Genomic DNA, 26567 nt, shown 5'->3' on the forward strand with positions numbered 1-26567 from the left:
AGAACTTCTCAGGGTGGTTTGGAAAATGAACTCATTAGAATGGGAAGCCACAGCAAATATTTGGCTACATACAGACACACAGACATATAAATACATATACATGTGTATATACACATATATATGCATGTGTATCTAAGAATATATGTGTGTGTGTGCATGTGTATGTATACCTATATTCTCTCTTTGTTATTTGTATTCTTCAGTAACATTGAGTGATAAATCTTAAAATACACTGAAAAGAGAGAACTTTGTTTAATGACCCTCTGTTATTAAAGCATAACATAGACATTTGCTTGACAACAAACTATTTGCCATTGTCTGGGAAGATGTTCTATGCATAATCCCAGTGGAAAAGGGGTTCTTATAGATTGTAAACTTCTAGAAAACTCCACTTTGCAACAGATTTTGTTTTATTTTGATCAAGTCCTGGAACATTGTGCATTCTCCTAACTGAGATCTATAATTAATCAAAAGTTTGTGTTAATAGTCCACCCAGGCAAGACCAAAAGGATAAAAAATGACTATTGTCCAGGTTTTGATGTGCAGCTGGGTGAAATGTTAAAGCGATTCATCAGGATTTTCACTAGGTATTCTAAGAGTCTTAGTTCAGTTTTAAGCCTGAGTAATTTAAGCTTGAGTAGTCCCTCAAGATGAATGAAGATGAATGAATACAATTGCAAGCCTGAATAGATTAAAATTATATTAAGTCTTTTAAAACATTCAATATCTTGAAAAGATACCATGAACAGGCAAGTTGAAACTAGAACAGAATATATACATGAGAACAGGCTCTATTATCTTCTGGAAATTTTGCAATATTCTAAATGACTTCAAGTTTTTCCTTGCATATTATTACTGCACATAATATTCTGGAGGTCCTAGATAGTTGAGACTCTTGAAATAACAGTTTCTATAAAGAATGAATATTATTGGTGACCCACAGGGCAATGGAGAAGTTAATGGTAAGCATTTGTGAATTAAAACATGTTACTAATGAAGAAATTTAAAAGAAAAAAATAGGATGTCATCAGAGATATGTATAACCAAGAAAAGAGAAAAGGAGATGGTCTAGGCCTCATGCAAGTGCCAGGGGTAATTAATGGACAACCCATGGGCTTTATTTGTATATAATTATAATTCATAAAGCATGTACTATGTGCCAGGCACTGTGTTAAATACTTTATAAATATCTAGCTTGATCCTCATATCAATTCTGCAAGGAAAGAGGTATTATTATCCTCACTTTAAAGTTATGGAAACTAACCAAAGAGTGGTTAAGTGAATTTGCCTGAAATCACACAGCAAATGTCTTAGGCTAAATTTGGATTTAAGCTCTCCTAACTCCAGGCCCTGTACTCTACCTTATCCATTATCCTACCTAGCTAAATTTGTGTAATATCTAAACAGTTTATCTAAATAAAGGTCCTAAGTAGGTTGGGGGGGGTATCTTTTGGGGAAAACTTCTAGAAGGATATGAACAGGTATAGGATAGGATATAAAGATGTGCATAGTTTTCAGTTTCTGCAGCAGAGGGAGAAATTACATCTATGAGATCAGAGGAGCATTGAAGTTATGCAGCATCAATTTGTTGAGGATGTATTTTTAAAGCATCTATATTGAGGCATTTTGTTAACACAGAACACAGAGACAAAAACTAAAAAAAAAATCCTTCTCTTAATATATTTATGGTATCTTGCAGTCTATTAATTATTTGAAGCCTGGTGTTTGCAGGGGAATGAAGAATCATCCAACTGATAAGCCAGATTTTAATGTTATAAGATACCTACTAAATGCTACACATGCATTGTAGAAGGAGCTAGAGATAGAAATATAAGAACAAAAACAATAACTACTAGCAATGAGCTCACATTCCAATGGGAAATATAAGAACAAATATTATTATATAGAACAGAAACAGAAACTTAGTCAATGCAAATATATGACAGTTAATATATATTGTCGTGGCTAAAATTAGGGATATCAGATAGAAAAGTACAAAATTAAACTTAGTTCACCTATCCAAAAAAAAAAAAAAAAGAAAAAGAAAAATTCAGATCAAGGGATCCATTTCCTCCTGAGTTATAATATTAATGCAGTGTAATATTATCCTTTTAAAAAGGCCAATATGAAGAAATATAAGGAAATATGGAAAGGACAACATGAAATTATACAAAATAATATTAGGGCCAGCCAGCATTGAACACCCACTGATTATAATATATGAAGAAAAGAAGGAAGACAAAATCAAAAACAATAAACGAGACAATGAAGTCAGTCTTATAGAATTGAAATAGTAAATGTATTTTTGTTCATTTTTATGTTTCAATTTTATTCTGTTAAAAGCTAAAGATATTATTTTTTAACTTTATGCCTTTTTGAGTGTTTATTGGATTATTTGCTTTTGTTGATGAGTAAACCTGATGCTACTATTTCTCCTGGGTGATAAGTCACACATTGTCTGCCTGTATTGGTGACTGGGATATTATCTACACATTCCCCAGTTTCCCACATCAGTGTGTGGATGGACACTGTTTTGTACATACTCTCAGGAGGTAAAATGGTCAAGCCTACTGTGCCTGGAGGCAAGGATCCATAGGCTGAGAGGAACAGATTTCACCTCTCAGGGGTATCTCAGTTGTCTCAGCTGCATACAACTCTATTCTCCCTAATTGTAATCCCTTTCTCCCATCAGGTTGCTTCCTGGCTGATTGATTGTGTAATCCCTTTCTGCCATGATATGGCTTCCTGGTTGATTGGTCATATTGGGGTATTGGCCGTCTAGGCACTCTCTGGGTGCACCATTGGCTGCCATCATGCCCCAAGTGTTTTGCCTGGGGCCCTGGGGCTGGGCCCCTCATCCTGTTTCCCTGAACCTGTCTACATTCTGAGGCCCAATGGAAGCCTCTGTTGCATTTTGGAATGGGGTACTGGGTCTTGTTCTCCCACCCTGTTTTCTCACTCTGCCTCTATACCAACATTGAGATTTCAGATGCCCTACTTTACCACACTGAAAGCATTGACGTGTCTCTCTAGAAGTCCCTTGCCAGAAGGGACCCTGTCTACATGTTGGGATCTTGGGAAGTCTGTATCGTCTGGCTATAAAAGGCATTTGTGCCCTGTGGCCGCGTCTTATGAACTCTCTAAAGGGCATCCTTGTGCAGTCTAGTATGATCCTTTGCACACCTTTGCATTTTCTAAAGTTGCCTTATTAAAACATCTGTTGATGAATTTTCCCCATTAAGTTCTTGTGATAGCAGTCTCAAACCCCCAAAAGTCAACAAAGGGTTCATCTGTCCCTTGTGTTATTTTTGTGAAGGCCTCACCTTTTCATTTTATTGTGAATTAAGCCAGCTTTGATAGCATTAGCACAATTTGTCATATGCTGCTATGAATAATTAATCGTCTTTGACATCTGCATATGGACCTACACCTTTGTAGGGTCTAGGTGATCACACATGAACAACATTTTTGACTATTTTGTTGGGCTTATTCCTAAGAGCTCACTATATTCAGAAGCCACATGTGATTTTGTCAGGTTCTAGGCTACCCTTGCTATAGATTTCCAGTCATTGGAGTCAAGATTTCAAAAGCCAAATTCTGTAAAACATCTTAACATAAGCTGATTTAGCCCCATAAAGGTCGCCTTTTTGGACTTTGATGATTTTATGTTAAAGGGCTATCTTGACTTTGTTGCGGGCATTAAACTGGGAAATTACAGGAAAGATATTGGCTGGAGCTCCCTGGCGTCCAGCCCTTTTCTTTGGCCTTCTTAAAACCCTCTTTAATCTACTCATAATTGGATACGGGGATGCTGGGGAATGCTGGTGCTCCCCCCCCCCTCCCCTCCCCCTCCATCCTGGAAGTGGGTTGATGGAGGAGAGTCAATCACTTGCTCTTGAGGTGGGGCTGAAGCCCTCCCTGAGGTGGAAAGTCCCCACCCTTAAGGATATGGTCTTAATTCTTCATTGCCTTCCTCCTTAATATCAGGCCTCCCTCTTTGGCTCTCAAGTGGGAGCAATGGGTTTTCTTTCTTCTAGGGATAGGGTTTCTTAATGCTAACTGAATTATATTATATAAATAAAATACCTCGATGGAAATTGAATGAGGACCGTTTTCATTGTAATATGCAGACAACTGTTGTCCAACCAGGGACCAGATATCTCGAGAGATCTGCTCCTGCTCTACGAACCAAGGGGAGATGCGGTTTAATGTACCCAGAAGTCTAGCTACCTGTTCCCAAATTATAAGTAGCCCTTGTCCTTCTATCAGCTTAAGCATGCTTTCTATAGCACCACTCATGGGTGGGGTTGAAGGGGTTGAAGGGGTTGGGGGTGGGAATGGAGAGTCTTTAGCTAGCATTTGTCCCATTTTAGCCAAAAAAAAAGATTACTGGTTTAGTTTTTAAGAAAATAAGTTCCCTGTTTGTCTATTAACAATAGTCACCCAAGTTCCTGGTCACCAGAGACTTCTTCAGTCCTTGGTTCCCACCGTTGGGCGCCAAATGTGAAGACCGTGTATTTTTAAATCAGCAGGAGTCAGGAATTCAGGTTAGGGGAAAATCGTCAGTCTTTATTCTCAGTGAAGAAGGATCAGAGGTAGAAGAGAATCGGCAATAGCAATGTGTGCAGCTGAGTCAAGAAGCTAGCTAGATCAGCAGCCACACGACTAGCAGATAGGAGTATGGAACCCAGGCCCAATCTCTCCCAGCTTCTCTTCCTGTCTCTCTCTCTGCCTCCACCCACCAAAATCGTCATTTCCTCTACAACACATCAGGACTTGCATGGAAAGTGGGCAGGGACCATTCTTTATCCAATCATGTATATTAATAGAGTATAGCCCAATTACTATTTAGCCTCATGTACTTGGGACCTCAGTGCATCAACTCAAACCTCAGCCCATTACATTTACTATAATCAGTTTGTATTGTATCTGATTCTTTACCTTTAAAAGTGTGCTTCAGAAAAGTGATCCAGGGCAGTTAGGTGGTGCAATGGAGAGAGTATCAGCCCTGAAGTCAGGAGGACTTGAGTTCAAATTTGATCTTAGACACTTTAACACTTCCTAGCTGTGTGACCCTGAGGAAGTCACTTGACCCCATTGCCTCAGCAAAAAAAAAAAAAAAAAAAAAAAAAAAAGGAAAAAGAAAACAAAAGAAAAAGAAAAAAGTGATCTACAGGCTGTATGCGACTGCCAAGTGAGGCTATAATACAAAAAAAGGTTTTTTACCTAGCTTGCCTTGTCTTGCCAATGAAATTCATTTATCTTTCTGGAGTTTAGCTCTTTAGAATCTTACCTGTAATACTTCTTGATATTCCCTAACCTCTTTCTATATTCCTTAATCAAATTCTTTTTTTTTTTCCAACCCTGAAACAGAAGCTGCACCTATATCTGGCTCTGGAATGAATGAAAAATTACAATATTCTAAACACTATGTTTGCTGATCTTATGAATAAAAGTTCTAAAAACCTGACTTTTTGATTCCCTTGTAGCTTACATTCTAGTGAGCATCCTTACACATATAAGTAAGTGCATTTTGGTTTGGAAATACATAGAAATTATGAGTGAAGTCATAGGGAAATAAAATGATAACACCTTTAAATAAAATAAAAACACGTTTCAACATCAATGGCAGGACTAATTGATGAGGTGCTCACTGCTAGGCAGATTGTATTCTTTCTAAATTTCTTCAATTTTTCCAAGATTTAATACATTTCTACCCCTAAAATTCAACCCTTCATTTATTTAATTAGTTCAGATTCTTCCAAGTTGTTCATATGATTTTTTTCTCCTTATTCAACTCAAGTATTTTTTACTTGTTTTACAAGCTTTTCCCACAGAAGTGGGAAATGAATTTGTTTCTTTTATTATGCTTCTTCTGCATGTTTCCTACTTTGTCACATGATGCAGTTTACTCAGAATGTCTGTAATCTCTTTGTAGCCTTTTGGAAAACTGAAAACTCAAGAGTTTTTAGCCATTCAAAAGGAAATAAAGAGATAATACAATGTTTGCCACAAAGTTTTACCATACAAATATTAGTGGTTAAAAAGATGAATCTTTGAAGGGAAAAACTGGGGTAAGAGAATCATTAAAAGAATCACAAAATTTTCTAAATGTAAATATCAATCTTTATGCTGCATACGAAAAGTACTATTTATGGGCATTTTGGTTAATAACATGTTATAGTAACCATCTTTTGTTATATTTGCAATTTTCGTTCCCTTATCTTTTTTGCCAAATCCAGTTAAAATGATATTTTCTTGAAAATGTTTTAATTATTAATCTATTGAACTTTTACCTACTTAATGTGTATTGACTTGAGTGGGATTAGAAATATTTTACTCCAGTAGGGATGCTAAATTCAAATGAGTAAGTGTAATTATTTTTAGATGGGCTATGCTCATTTAAATTATCATATACAAATATATTTATTTCATATTCCTACTTACTTTGTAATGTCTTTTAAAAATCTTCCATCATTCATTTTTTTATTATAACTATACTTGATATAATAGTGTAAATATTCTCTGGTAACAGCAGGAAAATTTAGAATTCCACATATTGTTTCCTTGCTATGTTATACTAAAAAATGATATCGTTTCTCTAAGGTTCTTTCTAGGTGGGTCTGATAGGATAAATTTAGAATTATTAGGGATATTAGACTTCATCTAGTGAAATTACCTCACTTTACAAATGATGAAATTGAGGCTAAGTGATTTGCCCAAAGTTATACTAGTAATAATGGCCAGATATACAAACTGTAGGACACTAACAACAAATCTATTATTCTTTTTTCATTGTCATTTTGGTCCCATCTATTGTTTGTTAAAGTTTTTATAGCAGTACATATCCATTAAAAAGAAGCTACTCTTCAATTAATGAGGAATGGTACGACTTCCTGAAGTTATACTTGCTTAAATGTTAAACATTCTTAAAGTTATATAATGGTTGCAAAGCATGTTATAGATATTATTTCATTTGAGCCTCACCATCATCTTCACCTATAATAATATATATTTAGCAAATATGAACAATTTTTAAACATAGCATTAAATAAATTAAAAAAAATTATTCAAGTCAATAAGCATTTATCAAGCACCTATAATGTTTCAGACACTGCGCTGGAGATAAAAATCACAAAAGACAATCTGTGTTCTCAAAGAGTTTACAGCATAAAAACAACTGCATATTAATAAGGGAATATATAAAGGGTTCTTGCAGAAGGTGAGATGTTAGCTAGAACTTGGAGGAAGCAGAGAAGCAAAGAGTTGGAGATAATTATTGATTTACTAATAATGTGAATATTATAAACAAACAAACATATATAATTAAATGTCAATATATTCACAATATTTGACTGGTTACATCTTTGATTGCCACATGCCCTGAACTTAATTTTTCTTTCCATTCCAAAAATATAATTGCAAGTTTTTGTTGTTACTTTAATTTCCTTAGACTTCCCTCCCTCTCCAGACTTTTCCCTTTTTTGTAAGGGTCAGGGGAGGAGCCATGCATGGTGTGATCAGGAAGCAAAAAGGCCTTAAAGCCTGAGATCCCCAGAAGTGGTTTTCTGTGAACCTGCAAGGACTGCCTTTTGGGTGGGAGTTCTGGTTGCATTGAGATCTGCATCATCAACGAGAGGTGTCTCCTTCTCTAATTGGCTGTGCATGTGACCTCATAGACCCTATATAAGCAGTGAGGATGAGGAAGTAGGTCTTTTTTTACCATGAGTTCTACTAGGATTAACTAAGATTGAGCAGGAGGTCAGAAGGGTAGGATATGAACACGTGAATAAAAGATCCTGAGCCTGCATGTAACTGTTCTTGGGTGCTCTATCTTAGGTTAAACTACCACTCAATGAAGTGGTGGCCAGAGATCTCGGAAGACCTCTGACTGAGGTAAGATTGGTATAAGCACTGTGCCAGACAGTGGCCAGAGATTCTTCTGAAGGCCTGGCAATTGGGAGCGACTGGTAATTGTGACTCCTCAGTGAGGAGAAGTCACACCCAGAATTTTCCATGTCTTCTCTTTATGAATAAAAGCAGGACTATTTCTCATGAAAGATCATGCAAGAGATACAAAGAGAAATTCCATTCAAAATAACTGTCGATAGCATAAAATAGTTGGGAATCTATCTACCAAAGGAAAGTCGGGAATTATATGAGCAAAATTTCAAAATACTTTCCACACAAATAAAGTCAGATTTAAATAATCGGAAAAATATTAAGTGCTCTTGGATAGGCCGAGTGAATATAATAAATATGATAATACTCCCTAAACTAATTTATTTATTTAATGCTATACCAATCAGACTCCCAAGAAAATATTTTAATGATCTAGAAAAAAATAACAACTAAATTCATATCGAAGAACAAAAGGTCAAGAATCTCAAGGGATTTAATGAAAAAAAAAAAAAAATCAAATGAAGGTGGCCTAGATATACCTGATCTAAAACTATATTATTAAGCAGCAGTCACCAAAACCATTTGGTTCTGGCTAAGAAATAGAATAATTGATCAGTGGAACAGGTTAGGTTCACAAGACAAAATAGTCAATAACTATAGCAATCTAGTGTTTGGCAAACCTAAAGATCCCAATGTTCGGGATAAGAATTCATTATTTGACAAAAACTGCTGGGAAATTAGTATGGCAGAAATTAGACAGGGACCCACACTTAATACCATTCATCCAGATAAGATCAAAATGGGTCCATGATTTAGGCATAAAGAACGAGATTATAAATAAATTAGAGGAACATAGGATAATTTATCTCTCAGACTTGTGGAGGAGGAAGGAATTTGTGACCAAAGATGAACTAGAGATCATTATTGATCACAAAATAGAAAATTTTGATTATATCAAATTAAAAAGCCTTTGTACAAACAAAACTAATGCAAACAAGATTAGAAGGGAAGCAACAAACTGGGAAAACATCTTCACAGTTAAAGGTTCTGATAAAGGCCTCATTTCCAAAATATAAAGAGAATTGACTCTAATTTATAAGAAATCAAGCCATTCTCCAATTGATAAATGGTCAAAGGATATGAATAGATAATTTTCAGATGATGAAATTGAAACCAATTCCCCTCACATGAAAGTGTTCCAAATCATTATTGATCAGAGAAATGCAAATTAAGACAACTCTGAAATACCACTCCATACCTGTCAGATTGGCTAATATGACAGGAAAAATAATGATGAATGTTGGAGGGGATGCACGAAAACTGGGACACTGGTGCATTGTTGGTGGAGTTATGCATGACTCCAACCATTCTGGAGAGCAATTTGGAATTATACCCCAAATGTTTTCAAACTGTGCATACCCTTTGATCCAGCAGTGCTACTACTGGGCTTATATCCCAAAGAGATACTAAAGAAGGGAAAGGGACCTGTATGTGCCAAAATGTTTGTGGCAGTCCCATTTGTAATTGTTAGAAACTGGAAAATGAATGGATGTCCATTAATTGGAGAATACTTGGGTAAATTGTGGTATATGAATGTTATGGAATATTATTGTTCTGTAAGAAATGACCAGCAGGATGAGTACAGAGAGGCTTGGAGAGACGTACATGAACTGATGCTAAATGAAATGAGCAGAACCAGGAGATCATTATATGCTTCAACAACAATACTATATGAGGATGTATTCTGATGGAAGTGGATTTCTTTGACAAAGAGATCTAATTCAGTTTCCAATGATCAATGATGGACAGAAACAGCTACACCCAAAGAAAGAACACTGGGAAATGAATGCAAACTGTTTGCATTTTTGTTTTTCTTCCTGGGTTATTTTTACCTTCTGAATACAATTCTTCCTGTGCAACAAGAGAACGTTTGGTTCTACACACATATATTGTATCTAGGATATACTGTGACCTATTTAACATGTATAGGACTGCTTGCCATCTGCCTCCCTGGAGGGAGAGAGGGGAAAAGTCGAGACAGAAGTGAGTGCAAGGGATAATGCTGTAAAAAATTACCCAGACATGGGTTTTCTCAATAAAAAGTTATAATTATTTAAAAAAAAAAAGAAAGATCATTTGCAAAGTTCTCAGAGAATATAGTGCTGCCTATACTAACATTTAAAAAACAGTTTACTATACTTGAACTCTATATTTCAAAATCACTTCAATAACATACTTGACTTTGACAGTGACTTTTCTGTGGAGACATCATGAGATTTTGGAATTTAAATTTTCATCTAATTTGATGGTTACTTATGGATCTTTACAATATAGTTTATATCACTATACTTTGATCTAAACTCTTTATATGTATAGCATAATTTTTCCCCAAATAAAAATTATAAAGTAGTTAACTTAAAAGTTATTTTAAATTTTGTGTCTTATAAAATAGAATACATCTCTTTCTGAATTTCGCTTGAAATATTGGGGTAAAATGTTTTGGGAACAAAAATATGATTTTATATATTTGTATATGAAACATCATGTCAATTTCCATATCCAAAAATTTCAGGGACCTTAGATGCCACTCCTTCAAATGAGAAAACTGATGCTCACAAAGATGAAATGACTGCAGTTCAATTCATTTATAAAGTCTTTCCAAAGATTTGGCCCAAACCGGAAATGGTTAAGTCAATAATCAAATGTAGGAATCTTTCTATTCAATCATGATGCTTCCCCCTCTCCCAATAAAGAACAATCAGCTTTTTCTGGTTATTCCAATACATACAGATCCCAGAGTTTTAATAGCGGCTTTCATTTCAAATGTTCATTTAAAAGTCAGCTATATGGAATAAAAAATATATATATTTTCCCATTAAAAAATGAACACCCCAAGATTTGGAATGGTGTCATTTTTCTTCAAAGTCTATTTCATATAATCTAAAAGTACATTTAGCCTAAACCATGTCTGAATACAAATCCCTTTGAAGCCTTACCTGCAAAGATATCATTGAACGCTTGGAGATCTTTGAGTTCTGAGGTAAAGAGGAAATCACTATATTTTGAGTTAATCAATTTTACTTTGTATAGTTCTAATTGTATGTTACTTTTTTAAATATTGTGTCTCATTCTACCTCTATGTGGCTTCTAGATACATATAGATTACATTTTCTGGGTCCAAACAACAACATTATTTCAGGCACTTTAAGGAAACTACCATACACTTCTTGAAGCTTATCTTTTTCAGTTTAGGTATACTTAGGCCCTTCAACTGACCCATATATAGCAAGATTTCCTGAAAACCCTTACCATCTTAATTGCTTTTTATTGTTGATTTCCACTTTTTTAATGTACTTCCCAAAATGTAGTACCCAGTATGTAACAAAATGCTCCAGATGTGATTTAAGAAAGACAGAACAGCATAGCATTCTTACTTTTTCAGACTGGATATTGCACTTCATTTAAAGCAGATTAAGATTCCATTATTTAAAAAATATATATCACACCTTTGATTTGTTTTGTTTATCCATCCAATTAAAACTTTCATATTTTCTTTTAGATTGTCTATCTCTGCCTTTCTATTTAATATTTGTGAAGCTGATTTTTCAGCCAAATATGATGATTCATTTATTCTTATTACATTTTTAAAGCAGTAATCATTATGTTCTTCTAGCATGCTAAAGTATTTTTAGATCCTCTTTGTCATCTATTGAGATAACTACTCAGGGCCATCTGCAAAATTGATAAACAATGTATGACTTTGATCTAAATTATTGTTGCAACAGAAAACTAGCATACTTACATATAAACCTCCTTCCCAGTTCCAGCCATTCAACCAGAATCTAAATCTATTTAACAAAATTATTTTTATCCACATTTCCACTATAACATTACTAAAGTAAGGGGGAAATATCTGTTTACTTAAGATGTTTAACAGCATTGTGAATGATATCATATACAAACAAAATAATTCCCTTCTGATAGTAGGTTCCTTCAAATGTTCCAATATAGGGACATAGGTGTTATTGTTTCAATATTGTAACAAACTCAGAAATTAGATGGCCGCTTCACTGAAATCCATTCCAACACTAAGGAGGTGAACCATTCACCATATAAAAAGCCAATTATTAAATGTATGACATGCACTTGTATGGGCTAATTTCTTTCCCTCCCCTCTCCCTCTCTCCTTCCTCCCTCCCTTCCTCCTTCCCAGCCTTCTTCTCCCTCCCTCTCTTCTGTCCTGCCTCCCTCCTCCCTACTTCCTCCCCCCTCTCTCTCTCACACACACTCTCCCTCCCCCTTTCCTTCTCTCCTTCCCTCCATCCTTCCTTTCCTCTCTATTCCTTCTTCCCTTCCTCTCTCATTTTCTCCCTCCCTCTCCTTGCTCCCCTCTCTATGATGTATTCATTTACTACAGATCAATAGTGAAATGGTTCCAGAAATGAATAAGAAGGAACTGAGAGGCTAAAATGCATTTACAAAATCAGACACTGCTTTCAATATGTCTTGAGTTTTCTTTATTATGAATACTGAACTTTTTAACACCATTATTCTTACAGGTGATTTTATATAGTGGTAAATCATGGAATACCATGATTTCAGAAAAAAATAAAAATAATAAAGAAACAAAAGGATATTGGAAATTATATAGTGAGAGCAAACAGATACATGTTACCAATAACTTTATATATATATATATATATATATATATATATACATGTAGTGGTGTAAAAGACATTGGGAAAAAAAGCAATATTAATGCTAAATTAATTTGCATGAAGATTTGTAAAAATTATGACAAATTTTGAACAGTTCTTAGAGTAATTCTTTGTAATGTCTCCATGATTTAGCTTTGGAATTAAGTAGAGAAAGAAAAAATAAAAACATTTGGAAATGTGCGCAAATATATTTATGGAAAATTGCTTAATTATTTTTTCTGTATTTAGTAATAAAATTCCCACAGAAAAGAGAAAAAAAGATGGAAAGTAAAAGGAAGAGAAAAAGAAAGGAAAGAGAAAGAAAAGAGGGAAAGAAAATGGTCAAGATGTGTAATTCAGTCAAATCAGTAACAAGATTGGGGAAAAAACCTTTTCTGTGTCAGTGTCTCTTAAAGTTGAGCAAAATTAAAAAAAAATAACAAACTGCAGTATACTAATAATACACACACACACACACACACACACACACACACACACAATTTCTCCTTTGTGCCTTAGGTTTTTTTGTCTACATCATGGAGATAATTGCATTTCACATAGTATTAGAATACATCTAAATTCTTCTGGATTGTAATCCATGCATAGGCTAATGAATTCCAAATGCATTCATGGTGTTAAAATTATTTCATGCAATAGCAACTTCATTGAGCAATTCTTCACTTTTTGAAATTTCTTTGAAAAACACATTTTATCTCTAAATAATATTACAGATATTTATTACAGAATACATTAAAATTATTTCTTAATTATCCAACAGAACTAAGTTTTATGAAAACAATTTGAAAGATGATAAAATTTATCCACGAAAATTTTATTACTTTTATATAAATGTTCTCTCTAAATTCAATTTTTATTCAATCATTATAATTAACCTTGGAAAAAGGTTAGTATCTTAGGGATATTATATCAACAATACAGTATTTATCATTTTACTCAAGAGGATGTTCAGTCAACAAGCAATTGCAGAGCACTGGGTAAAGTAAAATAAATGCATACTTCAGGCAACAAACTGTAGTAAAAAGAGAAGTGGATTTGGAATCAGGGTATAATTAGTTCTACTACAAAACTTGGTTCAAAAACATGAATTTGTTCCAAAATAACGGATATATTAGGAAGCATTTTGAGCATAATTCAAATTTTGACTGTGCTTATACTAGATTTCTTACCTGAAAAACATTGAAAATGTGGAAAACTGCCTCATCTCACAATAACTCACAAGCTGCAATCCTTTCAGTGCTTACTTCCACAAGCAAATTTCAGGTCTTTGCTAAGGTACTATATCATATTTACTATGAATCTGTGCTGTGCAGTAAGAGATTTGATTGGAGAAGAGCTAGATCACCCTCCCTCCTCCCCTCATAGAAGTTGTGAACCCTAGGTTTTGCCCTTCAGCCAGGATATTGAGAACTGAAACTACCCCATAGCAATCCTAGGGTGAAGACTTTTTTTGTTACAGTATTGGTGTATTTCTTAACAATACTGTTAAATTGTACTACTATTTTTTTTAATTGTGTTTTTATGTACCAGCAAATTTTTTAATCCCTATGTTCCAAACTCCGATTTTCCCCAAAAGTTGTGTTCTTTTTATTGCACAATTTAGCAGAGTTTAATACTTTGGAAGAAGTCAGGAACTAAAGGTCACTAGTTCCCAAAGATTTAAAAGTTTTGCCTTAGTGGGAAGTAGGAATACCATTTCTTCTTTGATTAGAAAAAAGGAGGAAATAAGAGATGGTTACCAATAGTATAATCATCTCTCTATCACTGGATTTCAGGACTCTTGACATAGCTTGAAATTATTTTAGCTTTTTGATTAGTGTCATCTGAAGTTCACTAAAACTGTACCTATTCTCTATACCCTATTTCATGCAGTTGGTTTTTGAAAACTAAGTGCAGGACTTCATATTTATCCTATATTAAATTTCATCTTATCAAATTTTAACATAATCCCAAACAAAGCCTATATTTGCTATCTGTAGTCCAGTCTAGGCAAATATTGAGAAATTAATCACCAAAAGGTAGACACTATGTGATATTTCACATATCATGGAAATCTTTGAAAAAAGTAAAAATACAAGATGGCTCTAGAAATTATGTGCTCCACTTCACTTGTAAATTCGGGCTGCTGAAAGGGGGCAAAGGAAGCTAAGAATTATAGAATTTGTAGACTATCTAAAGATATTATGTGCCTATAATATGACATCTGTACCTAGTAAGCAATTGGTTGATAATAATCATAACTCAGATTTATCTGGTGCTTTAAGGTTCACAACCTACTTTTGCCTCAACAGTTTTCTTATCTTTGAATTGATTACTAATTATTAAACCTATTTTGTAGATGAAGAAAATAAAACAATGTTAAGTATCTTATTTAGTTATATAACTAATAAGCAGCAGATGAGAGAATTAAACATATTCTGATTCCAAAGCCAACGTTCTTCTGTTTTCTACTTTTTTTAGTAATTTAGTTGATATGCTGCAGAAGAAACTGAATCATCTATATTTGTATTTATGTTCATGTCCATAGTTCCACATATAATATGTACATATGATATATAGTAGACATTCTCACTTTAAATAAAACCAGAAGACATCAAGAAGTTATAGTTAGTTGAAAGCATGGCTCACATGTTCTCCTTGGAAGAGGATTAAAGGATTGGCAAGATGACTTTATTGAGTTCAGAGAGGAAGCTAGAAATATAATTTCATGGGAAATTTGGTCATCTTGCTTTGCAGTACTGTTATGAGTTTAAGGAAACAGACCACCATGAATATAATTGCACACAATACACCAGCATCTGTTGCAGAGGATGAAAAAATAGAGAATTTCTGTTAAAAAAAAAAGTGATGATAGCCAAAGTAAGTAAACAGAAAGTTTGGTTCTTGGTTACTTGGTACTCACAGAGTCACACAGAAAAAAAAATAAGGGAAAATATGGTTTAAGTTTGTAAAAATCTTCAAAATATGGTTAACAATGATTTTGGGTATCCTTTGCAACCATTGCTGAAGAAGTAGATGAGGAGCCAGATAGATCATCTTGTATTTTATTTTATTTCATGTTTTATAAATGGAAGAAAATATAGGATGATCATGTGGCAACGACAAAGGATGACTAGAGTATAGGCCTCGGCTCACAATCTTAAGAGAAATTTAAACTAACAACAACATCAATATGTTGGGTGGGATACTGTGGAACTTATGGGAAGAAAAGGAAAAGAAAAGAATTTATGGCTAAAGATAGGCAGGTACAGATGAATTGCAATCTGTACTATTACAGATGTATATGAACTAGTTAAGTTTAAAAACTAGGAAACACCAATAAAAATTATGGTTTTAATTATCATGATTTGATTAAGAAGTTTAAACAATGTAAAGATGTTTAGAATACTGTTTAGTTAGTCAAAAACCATTCATTAAATGTTTACTATGTGCCAGGGACTTTGTTAATCTCTAAGGATACAAAGAAATACAACAAACAAATAAAAAACTTCACATAGTCCTTCCATAGTCCTTCAGGAGTTCACAATCTACAGTCTACAATCTAATGACAACATGCAAACAACAACATAAAAATAAGACATAAACAGGATAAACTAGATATAATCTTAGAAGGAAATCTCTAAGATTAAAGAGTCTTGGAAAAGGCTTCTCTGTAGAAAGTAAGACTTTTGCTGAGACTTGAAACTGGTACCACAGGAAAATCCCTGACTCCAGAGTTGAAAGTCTAGATTCAAATCTCTCTTCTGGCAATTAGTAATGGTGTGACCTTGGGCCAATAATTTATCCATCTTGGGACTGATTTTTGTTATAGGTAAAATGTGAGATTGCCCTAAATGGTCTTGTTCTATGGTATTATTACCATTTTATCAACTAGTTAGTACAGTGAATAGAATCTTGGGTCTGCAATCAGGAAGACCCGAGTTTAAATCTGGCCTCAAATACTTGTTAACTATGTGACACTGGACAAATACTGCCTGTCTCAGTTTCTTTATCTATTTAAAAAAAACAACAACAACAACATAATTCTAATACCTATCACTTATTTCCCAGGGCTGTTGTGAGGATAAAATGAGGTAATTTTTGTAAAAACACTTCACACACTTTAAAGAACTATATAATTATTGCTGTTGTTATTACATAATTATGTAAGAACCAGGAAATAATCATCTCTCTGATGATTGCAATATCCTCTTTCTAAAGAAAAAAAAAATGGATGAACTAGATACCTTCTAAAATTCTTTCAGTTTAGCCCTTTACAGTTTATTTTAAGGAAAGAGTTTTGTAAATTTATCATTTCTAAATATAAATATGATAGATTCTATAGGCCAGAAAGCTCTTGTAACTACATAAATTGTCTTTTTCTATCACTCATGCATTATATTAAATGGCAATTATTTACAGCTAGACTTTTCCTCCCTATGACCCAGAGGTTAAAGAAGCAAAACACACTCCCTTTTACAAAAGGAAAGTCATACTGGAATACCATACAATCTAATTTCCTCCACTGCCATCCAAACTCTTTGGAAATGTGGAAAATTCTGCTTCTCTGTAATCCTCCTTCCCCCCCCACCTTATGGCAACATCTCAGGAAGTTTTAATACCTCAGGAAGAAAGCAATGTTAGTGTTTGATAGTCTTGAGAATTTAAACAAATTCAAAAAGAATTATAGAGTCCTAGTATAAATGACTAAATAGAAAGTTATATTTAGAATCAAATAATAACACTTGTTTATGGAGAATTTGACTATGTTGCTTCTGATCTCAAATCTGTCTCTGATTAAAAAAAAAAAAAAAAAAGATTGTGCTTAAAATTACCTGCTAAAATCTTGGTTGGGTCACAAGAAGCAGTATATGCATATACAGTCACAATCCTTAATGTATGGTGTCATTAAAGAAAAATGACATTATTGCTTTTTCCCTTTTCAAGGGAAATAGGAAATCTGATATATAAGCTGTAGTGGTTTCTTTTAATCTTTAAAACTGTAATCATTGATAGAAATAAAAAAGTGACTAGTTTTCTTTTGAGATTTTCCTAGTACTACTTCTAAAAATGCAAATAAAGTTGAGTATTGCCTTTAGTACTATATAAAATTCTCTTCTTTCTCCTTCTCCTCTTTAATCTACTTATTAAGTAGGTTTTCTCAGACTACTGTTTGTAAAAGCATAAAATAAAATATCTGGGATTAAGAAGGAAATCAACAATATTGCAACATAATTACCAATTTTTTAAAAAAGAGTTCAGATTCCAAATGTATAACCCATGATGTCAGCACTCCATTCCAAAAAGATGTCATTTAAAAATCTAGAGAAAAAATAAATTCTTAAATTCTTAAAATACACAATAAAATTGCATTGTAAATCAAATTATATTTCTTATACAACTTTGTACCAATATTTTGCATACTGTGGATTTTATGTGTGCCATGATTCAAGTTGTACTCATGACATTTGATTTATCACGATGGAATTTTTTGGAACTTCCACTGTAGTCATTTTCTATTAATCTCTTTTAGTTCATATCAAATCACATAAAATCTTTCTGAAGTTGAATAATATATCTTTCATTTATGAAGGAAAACTTTGATGTACATTTTTCTGGTTGTTTTTTTTTTTAATTTTGCCTTTAATAATGATAAAACACCTCTCTTGACAAATCTATCTACCAGAAGAGGGAGCATTTGAATCAGTATCTGAAAAAAATGAAATGATGTTAAGAAAAATAAATTTTAGAGCTCTTCTCTTAAAAAAAAAAAAAAGTTGAGGTTTTTTATCACTTTCATTTCCAAAGGGCTCATTCCTTACTTATATTTCATTAAACTATCCGCTTAAAAAGGAACAACAACAAAAAAAGAATAAGACCGGTTCAGAAGAACCAAGCAAAATATCAACATCTACTGAAATTATTTCTCTTAAGTAAAGGGAAACATTAAATTTTTTTTTTCTCCTCCAGAAACAAGGTTGGTAATTATGTAGTAAATACCTTTTGCTTTTGTTGCTTTTTGTTTCTTTTACTTTGCTATAGTCGTTGTGTGTTTTGTATAAAATTTCATGTTTGTTTCACTCAGAAATAATTTATAATTCTTCATATTCAGCATTGCTTGTGATACATCATTATATTATTGCATACATGTACTATTGTTGTTATTGTTGTTGAATCATTTTATCCATGTCTGACTTTTTGTGGCCCTATTTTGTAGTTTTCTTGGCAAAGATACTGGAGTAATGTGCCATTTCTTTCTCCAGATCATTTTACAGATGAGAAAACTGAAGCAATTAGGATTAAGTGGCTTGCTTAGAGTTACACAGCTAAATAAGTGCCTCAGGCCAGATTTGAATTTATGAGGATGAGTTTACTGGTTCCAAACCCAGTAATCTTATCTACTGTAACACCAAGCTTCCCTTTGTAGTTTTGTACCTTCATTTATTCAGCCATTTCCCAATCAATAATAATCTCTTTTTAACCACATAAATATTGTTATAATATTTACCTTCATGGAAAACATTCCTTTCTGTGTTTGACTTCTTTAATGTATGCTATACATTGGAGTCTCTGAGTTAAAGAGAATGATTATTTTAATCTCTTTTTTTCTTAGCATTTCAAATTTACTTTCAAAATATCTGGGCTAATTCAAAGTTCCACCAAGAGCACCTTTGCCAGTGAAAAGTCTTTAACATCTACTTAATAATGCACTGATAAAAATATAAAATAAAGTATGTGGATTTGGAAATAAGCAACTGTTCTAAATCATGCAATCTATACCAGTGGTTTTCAAACTTTTGCTCTCAATATCTTTATACCACTAAAAATTATTGAGGACTTGTCCAAAGAGTTTTTGTTTGTGTTGTTTGAATTTATAGAAACTTACCATGTTAGAAAATAAAAACCAATTTTGAATTTATAGACTGCTGAAAGGATTTCAGAGACCCCCTACTCCCTCAGGATTCTCTATACCACTTTTTGAGAACCACTGATTTATATCAACAAAATTTTAAAGAATGTCAGATTTGGAGCAGAAGACCCTGATTGAAATCTTGCTTTTTCTATTTATTATACACATTTAAACATCTATAGCACTTCATGTTCTCATGTCTAAATTGAGAGTATTGAGTGAAATGTTATTTTAGTTCCATTCCAGTTCTAAACTCCATGGTCTTAAGTTTCTGCCATCACTTCCATTCTCACCTTTTTGAATAATGTAGACATTTGCCCCCTTGCTAATTAAAAACACTGCATATAGCCCCTAAAAAACAGCATTTAAATATAATAATAACAAAACCCAGAAGGCAACAATAGAAAAGGACTTATCATTCAAAATAATTTTAAAATACACAGAATATCTAGGGGTCAATCTTACAAAGTACATTCAACATTTGTATATATTAAATTATAAATCTCTCTCTAAAGAAATCAAGAACTTTAAAAGCTGGAGGAATATTTAGTACTGAAGGTTTGGTCAAGCAAATATCATAATTGCAATGCAAACAAAGTTAGTACTATGACAATCACAGTAATTAAAGAATTATTTATAGAAATGGGCAAAATAATAATTCATTTGGAGGAACAAATGATCTATATTATTAAGGAGAATCATGAAAAAAATTGGAAACAAGGGGAGAAACCATATATCCAGTTCTAAAATTCTATTAGTAAGCATTGGCCATTAAAACCCTTTGGTATTTGTTTGAAAAAATCAGAAAAGTAGAGCAATAGAATAGGATAAACAAGGATAAAGGAGAAATAATGGAACTCAATAGCATAAAAATATAAATCATCAGGACCTTTCTATTCAAAATAGGAAAACTATTGAACAATCTGGAAGAAAGTATTCTTAGTTAAACATCTTACACTATATTCCATGATAAATTCAAAATGGATAAGTGACCTGAATAGTAGAGATGATATAAACAATTAGAAGAGGATATCATATATTAAGCAGATAATAAAAGTTTGAGGTCTAAAAATAAAACATATAGATAATTGACAGAAATATATGAGACCAAAAGCCACTTTTCAATTGACAAATAATCAAAAAACATGCCCAAACTTGCATGTACAAGTTGCAATTTTTTGGCCAAGAATTGCAAACTAATAATAATCATATAAAGAAATGTTTAGTATTAATCATCTGTTAATTCTTATTAGTGAGTGAAACACAAATCAAAATCTCAAATCCAGTAATGATGATAAAAGACAGGAAGAGGTGTTGGAAATGTTGAGAGAATGAAGTACAAATGCCATTATTGGTGGGTTGTGATGATACTACTATTTTAGAAAGCACTTAATTGGGCAAATAAAGTGACTAAAATTTCTATATCTTTTGACCCAAAGATTCCATTGCTAGGCTAAGTCTATATGCCAAGAAAGTTTTTGACAAAATGGAGGGGCCCATATGTATGAACAACAGAATTTTTATAGCAACACCTTTTGTGATAAGTAATAACTTGAAACAAAATAGATGCCTATTGAATGGGAAATAGCTAAATTGAATGTAATAGAATGTTATTATGTATAAGAAGTATGAAAAAACTTTCACAAAGTGAAGCAATTAGGGCCAGGAAAATAATATATGAAATTCCTACTAAAATATAAATGAAACAGCCACTCCAAATCAATCAAAACTCAATGATGAGAAATGATAAAGGGAAAGGAAAGGCAAGGCAACAAACATTTATTAAGACCCTACTATATGTCAGACACTATTCTAAGTGCTTTATAGGTATTATAACCTTTAAATCTTACAACAACCCTGCATGGTAACTGCTATCCCCATTTTATCCCCATTTTAAAATTATGAAAATTTAAGCAGACAAAGGTTAAGTGATTGTCCATAATTTAAGATGCTTTTTTAAAACTCAGGTCTTCCTTATCCCAGGCCCATTACTCTATTTGCTAGAAATGTTTAGCTGCCTCTGTTATAAAGACCAAATTTAACCTCAAATAATATATATGATAGTATTCCATGCCACTTCCCTTTATAGAGTTCAGAGATCAAAATTACGAAATATTTCATGTAACCAGATTTTAAAAATATTTTTATCAGTATTTGTGATTTTTTTTCTTAAGTTTTTTTGAGAATGAATTGTACTCTCTTCTGAGAATATTTTAGAAAGGCAACCTTTAATGGATATTTTGCTAGCAAAAAACTTAAAGGTAGATGTCTATTTTGAATTAAGCAACAGTACAATATCAAATACTGAAAAGTTGTACTAACAGCAGATTTATAAAGTATAAATCAAATTTTTTAAAAGTGAAAAAAGTTTCTTTGATATTAGGGATGGCTCTGGAGGAATGGGAAGAGACAAATATTGGAGAAATCTAGGTAATGTAGAAAAATACATATCAATGAAAATTTATTTTTTAAAAGGAAAAACAAAGTCTGTATTCCAAGTGTAGCAACTCCCAGTGGATTTCTAGAATCACCTGATGTAGATTCCTTAAGTACTTAAGTCTCCCTCACATACAAATAAGCCTTCTCTATGACTTATTGATCCCCCAAATTGGCACTTATTTAAACAGTATATCTGTATTTTATTTGGTACTTTCCTTGCTAAAAACATAGACTATTCCTATAATATTGTTTTGAAAATATATAATGCCATTTATCAAATTTGTTAAAAGTATGTTGCTTCAAATGATACATACCAAAAAAAAAAAAAAGATAAATATAAAAGTTAAAGTGAAATTTTGGTGGCAGAAATAAACTCAGGAACACTTGTTTTTGTAAAGGTTTTTATTATATTTTCCTTTCAAATTGCCAAACAATATTGTAGCTTATGAAAAAAAAAATGAACATTTTGCTAATGTTACTTTCAGTACTTAACAAGTAACAAGACTAAAAGATGAATAGACTAGTAGGTGGAATACTAGATGGTGTCAGCAACACCTGCATTTAAATACTGTCTCATATACTTACCCGCTATATGATTCTGGGCAAGTCACTTAATAACTTAGGAACACTTGTTTCAAACCATTTTATTTTTATTAACAAAACTTTGCTTTACCTTGTATTAAAAACAAATAGAAAATTAGATCATATGATATGACATGCACTCATTATTTTAAATATATATGTGCACTTAATCATTATATATATATATATGTGATTATATATGTCACACTGAATATAGTATTAGATTTGTTCCCTGCCCACTAAATTAGCATGCTAATTAATTACTGCTTGATTACAATATCACTTTTATTTTTGCAGCTCAAACTATTTTTAGCTTCATTCTTATTAAGACAATGTTTTGATAGCATTATCATCTTTAGCTCTTGTGATTGTCATCATAAAACAAATGTAGACATTAAATCAGGATAGTTGAGAGGACAAAAATGTTTACTGGTCATGCCATTAATATTGACAATTTTATTTTATTTTTTATCACCAGGTTCATTATTCTTTTTTTTTTTTTTTTTCTGGTTACTATTGGTTGACTTTTAAATAAATAACACATGAACTAAAAATGGTGATAGCTTCATCACGAGTATATATTAAAGATAAAAAGTAGCAACTTGGTTTTCTCTGTCTTTTATAAACTCTGCATCTGGATATGATGAAGTTTACACTGTTTTATAAGTACCCCATATTGTTCCATTTGAGTATGGGTACTTTATTAAACAAAGAGATTTGATTGCAACTGAAAATCATCTTTGATCTTATAAAATCACCAAATATATGGCAGATTTATTTAAAATGCAATAATTTGTCTACACATTTATCTAAGATCCATAATCAAATCCATTTGACATATCCTTATCATTTGCAAATGGAGAATATTGATAGTCCTAATGTATGTCTATCAATAGCATTGCAACTGAAAGGGAATACTCATGTTACTTGGATATACATTTAAGTTTTAGACCAGTATAATGCAATTTTGTTCTAAAAAGAAAGTTCAATCAAGCAATAGATGATAAATCGATAAACAGATCCCCTATTTGTAGACACACCCACCCACACATACACACCCACACACACACACACCCACACACCCACACACACACACACATACACACACACACACATTTATGGAACTACATATCCTGCATAAGAAATGAATATTAGCTTAGAATCATAGTTTAAATTAAAATATCTCTAATTTCACAGAAACTTTCAAATAGGAAGTTACCAACAACATAATAACTGATGAGTGTGCTGCACCTATGTCTTAATTCTGAGTGATGAAAAATTATTTATATATATATATATATGAAAAATAAGATAAAAATAAGATAACTTAAGTAAGGCATATAATTAGAACCCAGAATATAAGTAAAACCAGGCTAAAGAAATGAAATTCATGTTCTTAGTAAAGATTTAAGTAAAGATTGAAGAGCTGAAGCATCATTAAGATAGTATCTTATTTTTTAAGGTCAATGACACTCACTAATCATCACTATGATTAATTTAGGAATCTTCAAAATACTGGTGAACATTTCTTTAGAGTGATTCTAAAAATGATAGGAATATAAAGATTGTGTGATTTTCTATAAGGTTGTTTAAGAACAAAGTATCTTATTTCCTCTGCAATAATGAAAGGATTAGAGACCAGCTATAGTACAAATTGGGGATAAATGTGCTAGAGCAGCCTCATAGAAATAAATCAATTTTTTTACTAGAAAACTAAAATGAGACCATGAGCAGCTCCTTTTTTCCTTTTCAAATTGTTTAATTAAAAAATAGAATTTTCATAGGCATGAATCCACTTGAGCTTTGACTTATCTACTTAATTTTTGACCTTTGTCTTATTAATTTTTTGACTTTTGTTTGGCACATTATATTCTATATTTAAAAAGGCCTGCTTGCTTCCTACTGTCCCTAAGATATCTTATCTCAATCTGGCTAGCTTCTGACTTCCAATTCTCCTTTTTATTTTTAATCCTAATTATTTCATAAACTTTTTTTCTTCTTTAGCTCTCCCTTGTTCCTCCTTTCATTTGACTCTACTACCTGTACTTTTCTTTTTTCTGAGGGCCCTATCGTTCTTTATCTCTTCTCTTGAATATTCTCCATGTGCATAATTTTATGATAATGTACCTATCAGTTATTTAGATGAATCATAAATTCTCTACATTAATAAGGCTTACTTACCTTAACTGGAAGGCAAAGCCAGGAACAAAAAGGTCATTCTCAACCACTGAACTCATTTAAATTACTCAATCTGATATTTCTACTATATTTCTAAGAGATTCTTTCCAATTCTAATGTTTAATAACATAGTGGTAATATTCAGTCATGTCTGACTCTTTGTGACCTCATTTAGGACTACTCTCAGTTAAAGATGCTAAAGTAATTTGCCATTTCCTTCTCTAGCTCATTTTACAAAAGAGAAAATTGAGGCAAACAGGATTAAGTGACTTGTCCAGAGTCACACAATACTAAAGCTATATTTCAACTCAAATCCTTCTGTTTGCTAGCCCTTTTGCTCCATTCACTATGCTAATTAGCATAGCATTCCATTATGCTAAGTGCTTTACAATTATTATCTTATTTGATCCTTACAACAGCCTTGGAAGGTAGCTACTACTACAATCCCTATTTTACAGATGAGGAAACTGAGGCAGATAGAATTTAAGTGGCTTGCCCAAGGTCACACAGTTAGTAAGTGATGGAGTTGAACTCATTTCTTCATGAATCCAGGCCAACCTTTCTTTCTACTTCACCATCTAGATTAGTCTCCCCATTCTTAAAGAAGCCCATGAAATTTAGTGAGAAATCACTAGAGCTCTGGGTTTCATAGAAATGGGTACTTTATAAATAAGAAAGTGATATCTTCCTATCAGTGTGTTATTCTCACTGTGCACCGAAAGAACAATTTCCTTATTATACATTATGGCTTGATTTCACCTATAGACATAAGATGCCAAGATTTCTCCTCAGCTACTTTAAAGAAAATGTCTTACAACTGAGGCAGCACTTTATACCTCTTAGACTGGATAAGATAACAGTAAAAGATAATTATAAATTCGGCAAGGCAATTTGGAATTGTGCCCAAAGGATTATAAAACTGTGTCAACCATTTGATCCAACAATCTCACTACTGGGTCTGTATTCCAAAGAGATCATAAAAAAGGGAAAAGGACCCCCATGTGCACAAATGTTTGTAGTAGGTTTGTTTTTGTTTTTGTTTTTGTTTTTGTAGTGGCAAGGAACTAAAAATTGAGTGGATACCCATCAGTTGAACGATGTCTGATTAAGTTATGTTATATGAATGCAATGGAATTTTATTGTTTTATAAGTAATGATGAATAGGTAGATTCCAGAAAAAAAAAGCCTGGAAAAACTTACATGAACTGATGCTGAGTGAAGTGAGCAAAACCAGAACATTGTATACAGTAACAAGATCATGTGATGACCAACTGTGATGGACTTGGCTCTTCTCAACAATGAGTGATTCAGAACAGTTCCAAAAGACTGGATGGAAACTGTCAATGGCATCAAAAGAGAAAACTATGGAGATTGAATGTGGATTGAAGCACAGTATTATCACTGTTTTGTTTGTTTGTTTTCTTTCTCATGTTTTGTTTTTCTTTTGGTCTGATTTTTTTCTTGCACAAAATGACAAATATTGAAATATATTTTAAAAAATGTCAATGTGATTTGCAAGTAAAATCTCTTTTTTTCAGAAGTGCACTAATATAGTTTCTCATATATTTCTTTATGTTATATTAAACTATGTTTCAAATAAAACAACATCCCATCGCAAAATTAATTTCTTCTCGAAAACATGTCAAAATTTACAACTATAAATGAATGCAGTATGGCACATCAATATGGATAAAGAGCAAGCCTCAGAATCAGGAAGACTTTCACTCAAGTCCTTTCTTTAAGACATATATTGGGTATGTGAGTGACCTTGGGTAAGTCACTTAACTCTCAGTGTCCCATGCAACTCTCTCTGCCTATAAATTAAAGAGCAAGTACCTACATTCATGATTTTATGATATACA

This window comes from Sarcophilus harrisii, chromosome 5 (assembly GCF_902635505.1).
Source record: "Sarcophilus harrisii chromosome 5, mSarHar1.11, whole genome shotgun sequence".
NCBI lineage: Eukaryota > Metazoa > Chordata > Mammalia > Dasyuromorphia > Dasyuridae > Sarcophilus > Sarcophilus harrisii.